The following is a 5,811-nucleotide window of genomic DNA, read 5'->3' as shown; positions in this document are numbered from 1 at the left end:
TGCTTTCGCTGCCTCGAGCCCGGCCACCCCGTGCGGGAGTGCACCAACGACGTCCGGTGCCGCCGTTGTCTCTACCCTGGACACAGCTCGCGTGACTGCTATAAGTACTGCCGCGGCGTGCTGCGCGCCCCCTGCTGCCGCGGCCACCCCGGTCGTTGCAGCCCAGGCGGCGCCGCGCCACCGCACTCCGTCACCACCGGCTCCGACCCTCCTGCCTGCAGACCAGGCCCCTGCACGCGTCATTCTCTCACGCTCTGTTGAGATGGAAGAGGCAGAGTTGGTGCTGCGCCGGGGCATGGTGGTGTCCATCACCGGCGATAGGCCGGCCGTGGCTGCCCGTGACGTCGAGGACGTCCTGTACTCCTCCCTCGACCTCCACCCCGGAGACTTCACCGTCCACGCCTACCACCCGGAGGATTTCCTCCTTATCTTAACCACCCGCGAGCTCATGGACCGCCTTGCCGGCGACCACTTCATCAGCGGACCCGGGTTCTCCCTCGCGCTGCGCCCCTGGAGCAAGCTCGCTCGCGCCGATGTTGGTTCCTCGAGCACTCCGTGCAGTTGGAGCTTCGCGGCATCCCGGCACAGGCCTGGCACCTGTCCACGGCCGAGCACCTTCTGGGCGGCAGCTGCTGGGTAGAGCGGCTCCACCCGAGCACGCGCTCCCGCGCTGACCTCGCCACCTTCCGGGTGACCGCGCGCACCCGTGACCCAGCTAGCATCCGCCGGGCGGCCATCCTCGAGATCGTGGAATCCATCCCAGCTCGCATCCGCCCCTCACCGCCGACCATCCGCACCCTCCAGTACCCGGTGTCTATCACGGTCGCTGCCGCGGCCGGGCAGCCTGCTCCGGCCACCAACGGAGATCGAGGCCCGGGGGACGGTGCACCAGGCGCGGGCGGCAGAGGCGCCGATCGCCGCACTGAGGGCGGCCAAGGCCGTCGACGCGGGCGCAAGCGCCGCCGCACCTCCGACGCCCCTGACGGTCGCGCGGATGGCATGGCCGTCGACACCGTGGGCTGGCGCTTGTCCAACCTCCGTGGCCGCGCCGATGGCATTGTCGTCGATGCTGGCTGGCCCGGCTCCCGTACCCGTACGGTCGCAGCGGCGCCGCCGCCGACGAGGCAAACCACCGGCCGCACGATGGACCCTTGGCCCGCCGCCGGTGGCCCCCACAGTTCCCGCGGCTTTGCCAAATGGGGAAAGTGTGGTGGAAAGAAAAGAAGGATGGCAGAGGAGGCCCGACGTGCAAAAGCTGCCCCCCCTGCGGCTGCTTTGCCCCCTCGCCCTGCCACTCGTGGCCCAAGTGCGGAGGGCCCGCGTGACCTGGCAACGGTCGCCACCCGCCCTTTGGCTGGCACCCTTTGCGACCAGTCTGAGAGCGCTGGCACCCACCCCTCGCCAGCACAACACGACATCCCCGCCTGCCCCCAAGGGCCCACCCACGACACAGTCATGCCAGGCATAGATCACCCTGACACGCATGGGGATCAGGATTGCAACCCAGCCAGCCAATCCCTGGCAGGCGAGGTCCCCGACTCCCAGCCTTTGGAGGTCACGCCGGACCCGCTGTCGGGACGCTTTGCTGCTCCCTCGCTGCCATTGGCTGCTGAGGCCGCGCCCATCGCAGACCAGTCCACAGAGACACCGCAGGAGATGGAGCCCACCACGACACACCCAACGGCCAATCCTACGAGGCCAGCCGAGGCCATCCAGGAACCTCCCAAAGCGCACGGCATCCACCTTGGACGCCGCTCCAGCCCAGCAAGGCCCCGAGGCCCATCGCCACGCCCAGCCTGAAGCCCAGCATGAGGCCCAACATGGGATCCCGAGCGACGAGACAAGATCCGCCCGCTCACCTTGCCCTCCTGCGCGATTTGCAACCCCCCTGATCACCATGCGCCGTTCCCGACCGCGCGTCACGGCGCCTGCGGCCTGGACCCTGGGTGACTTCCTCGCCGCCGCAACCAGGCAGATTGACGCAGCCCTTCCAATCCCTGGCCGGCGCCAGCGACGGACCCCGCCCAACTTCACCCCAAGGCGCGGGAGATCGGCCACGTCCACCGCCCGCAAGACGGCCGTGCCGCCGATAGCTGAGAGGCGCGCCCAGATCCACATTCTGCGCACCCTCGGCATTGTCGGAATTGATCAGAGGATCACCGCAGCGGAGATGCAGGCGTATGAGGGTCTCTTCGCGGCGACCATTTCCATGTCCGTCCTGTCGGCCATCGCCGCTCTGGTTGATCGCGAGCTCCCCGCGGATCCCACCATCGCGCCGATCACCATGATGGTCGCGGGCAGCCCCATCGAGGCATAGCCGCGCCGCGCGCCACGTCGTCGACCTCCTCAATGGATCACAACCCCAAGATGCTCATTTGGAACGTGTGCGGCCTCAACGCGCGCGCTCGCCGCACCGCCGTCCGTTCGCTCGTTGTCACCGCAAATGTCTCTATTGTCTGCCTCCAGGAAACGAAGATGACTTTGATTTGCTCGTCAACTGTCCTTGAGACCCTTGGCTCGGAATTCGACGACTACGTATACCTTCCCGCGCTTGGCACTCGCGACGGTATCATGCTTGCGTGGAAGAGCCGTGAGGTGCCCATCACCGATCCTCTTTTCACGGCAAATGCCATTACAGCCAAGGTTTCTCATCCTTCGAGCGCTCACACACCCTGGTGGCTCACCGTGGTCTACGAACCCCAACTGGACGCCGACAAAATAGCATTCCTGCAAGAGTTGCGCGACATTCGCGTAGACTGCCCTGGACCATGGATGGCGTGTGGCGACTTCAATCTCATACTCCGAGATGAAGACAAGAACACTAGCCACCTGAACCGCCGCATGATGGGTCACTTCTGGCGCATCCTCGACGACCTCGCGCTCAAGGAGATCTACCTCAACGGACGCTGATACACGTGGTCCAACAAGCAGTCGCCCCCGACCCTCGTTCACCTAGACCGTGTCCTTTGCACGGCTGACTGGGAAGAGCCCCATGGGGAGTGCCATCTTCGCTGCCTCGCCTCCGTCATGTCGGATCACAGTCCCTTGCTTCTCGACTGCGCCCCGATGCCACCCACCCACCGGCGATTCCACTTTGAGGAATTCTAGATCCGGTTGGATGGCTTCCAGGACATCGTCACAGCTGCCTGGCACTCCGTCCATGACCCGGACCCATTCAGGCGGCTCATGCTTCGCATGAAGGCCACGGCGCGCATGCTCACAGGCTGGAGTTCGAAGACGGTTGGCAACGTACGGCTCAAGCTGGCGATCTCCAGGGAGCTCCTCCTCCGGCTTGATGCAGCACAGGACCACCGCGCCCTATCCCCACACGAGGATTGGCTGCGCCGGCAAATCAAGGCGTCATATCTTGGCCTCGCCTCCCTCGAGCGCACCATTGCCCGGCAACGTGCCCGCCTCGCCACTCTCAAGGACGGTGATGCCAACACTTCGGTCTTCCATCGGCAATGCACGTATAGGCGCCAAAAGAACAGGATCCATAGCCTCCCCGCGGAGATGGTTGCGGCTGCCTACGCCCACTTCGACGCGCTTTTGGGCACGGAGGCGCCCGGCACTGCGCGCTCGACCTCACGGACCTCATCACCCCCGCCAATCTGGAGGACCTGGATGCCCCGTTCGACGCCGAGGAGATCTGGCAGGCGGTCAAAGGGCTCCCCGCGCGCAAAGCCCCAGGCCCCGACGGCTTCACAGCTGAATTCTTACGCGCATGCTGGCCCACCGTTCGGCAAGACTTCATCAACGTCTTCTGTCAGCTCCGCGCGCTGCAAGGCCACGGCTTCAGCTGCCTCAACCAGGCGCTTCTCACCTTGCTGCCCAAGCGCGCCGACGCCCACGCCCTCGGCGACTTCAGGCCCATTAGCCTAATTCACTTGGTCGCCAAGATTTTCGCCAAAGTCCTGTCGCCGCGCCTCGCGCCCAGGCTCAACGCTCTTGTCAGCACAAGCCAGAACGCCTTCATCCCCGGACGCAGTCTGCATGACAATTTCACCCTCGTCCGGCAGTCGGCTCGTCTGCTGCACCAGCTCGGCGCCCCACGCGTGCTCCTGAAGCTAGACCTGGCGCGCGCCTTCGACTCGTTCAGATGGCCATTCCTGTTCGATACCCTTCGTCGATACGGCTTCAGCTCCAGGTTCCTCGACTGGCTTGCCATCCTCTTCTCTTCGGCAAGCACCAGAGTGCTTATTAACGGGGAGCCAGGCCCTGCTATCTGGCACCGATGTGGGTTCCGCCAGGGCGACCCCCTTTCGCCCCAGCTCTTCGTACTCGCCGTCGACACGCTTGGACGCCTTCTCCACTGCGCAACCGAGCTGGGTATCCTACAGCGCCTTCACCCTCGGCGACCGATGCCATCCGTCTCCCTCTACGCGGATGACATGATCCTCTTCTGCCACCCCACCCTAAGCGATGTCACTGCCGTCAAGAGCATCCTGCGACTTTTTTGGCGCGCCTCAGGACTACAGGTCAACTTCGCCAAGAGCACGGCCACACTGATCCGCGCCGGCGTGGGCAAGGCCGCGCCTGTGGTCGATTCGCTCGGCTGCCCCATCGTCGAGCTGCCCATCACCTACCTGGGCATCCCCCTCACGCTACGCCGACCATCCGCAGCCCAGCTTCAGCCTGTCGTCGACAAAACAGCCGGCATGCTCCCATGCTGGAAGGCACACCTCATGAACAAGGCTGGGCGCCTCGCGTTTGTGAAAGCCATCCTGAGCACGATCCCCATTCACCAGCTGCTGGCTCTGCCCCCCCCCCCCAAGAAGACCATCAAGGCGCTCGAGAAGATCCAACGTGGATTCCTCTGGGCCGGGCACACGGAGGCAAACGGCGGGCACTGCCACGTCAACTGGCAGCGAGTTGCCCGCCCGATCCCTCTTGGTGGCCTTGGCGTCCGCGACCTCGCGCGCACCAGCCTCGCGCTGCGCACGCGGTGGCTATGGTTCAACCGCACGGACACTACCAAGGCATGGGCAGGCCTCGACCTCCAATTTGATGCCGAGAAGCGCACGTTCTTCTTCGCCTCCACTACCATGCAGCTCGAAAGCGGCACAGACGCCCTCTTCTGGGAGGACCGATGGATCGGCGGGCGGTCCGTCTGCGAGATCGCCCCGCTCCTATACGCGTGCATCCCCAAACGCCGTCGGAAACTCCGGACTGTTGCGGATGGGTTGGCGGACAATCGTTGGGCGCGAGATATCCAGGGCACGGTTGGCATCCACGAGATCGGGCAATACCTCCAGCTTTGGCACAGGATCGCGAGCACGACTCTCTCTGCCAAGCCCGATCGCCTCATCTGGAGATGGAGCGCGAACGGCGTCTACTCGGCCAAGTCGGCCTACATGGCCACTTTCGCCGGCTCCATGACCTGCGCCGCCTGGAAACTCACCTGGAAACACTAGGCACCGCAGCGCGTCCGCTTCTTCCACTAGCTCGCCCACCTCGACAGATGTTGGACCGCCGACAGGCTCGCTCGCCGTGGGCTGCAACACCCCGCACGGTGCCCCCTATGCGACCAGGCGCCTGAAACCATGCACCATCTCATCCTCGCATGCCCCTTGGCCCGGCAAACCTGGCACGAGACGCTAAGCTGGCTACGGATCCCGTGCACCCCGCCCGGCGACGAGCCTTCGCTTCTAGACTGGTGGCATTCGGCGCGACACTCCACCCCTGCGCCCATGTGCAAAGGCCTCGGTACCGTGACCCTCCTCGTCCCATGGATGATATGGAAACACCGCAATGACTGCATCTTCAACGGAGCGCGCCCATCTGTGAACACCCTCGTAGCGAAGATCAAGG

General features: G+C 64.9%; 1 protein-coding gene across 2 annotated transcripts in view; it reads right to left on the bottom strand.

The window, feature by feature from the left end:
- LOC119353591 overlaps positions 1-5,811 on the bottom strand; it is an 11,870-nt gene that overhangs the window by 4,229 nt on the left and 1,830 nt on the right. The gene's annotated exons all lie outside the window — the stretch shown is intronic.

This window comes from Triticum dicoccoides, chromosome 2A (assembly GCF_002162155.2).
Source record: "Triticum dicoccoides isolate Atlit2015 ecotype Zavitan chromosome 2A, WEW_v2.0, whole genome shotgun sequence".
In the NCBI taxonomy this organism is placed as follows: Eukaryota; Viridiplantae; Streptophyta; class Magnoliopsida; order Poales; family Poaceae; genus Triticum; species Triticum dicoccoides.
The sequence above is the reverse complement of the archived record's forward strand: the minus strand, read 5'-3'. Positions and strand labels throughout refer to the sequence as shown.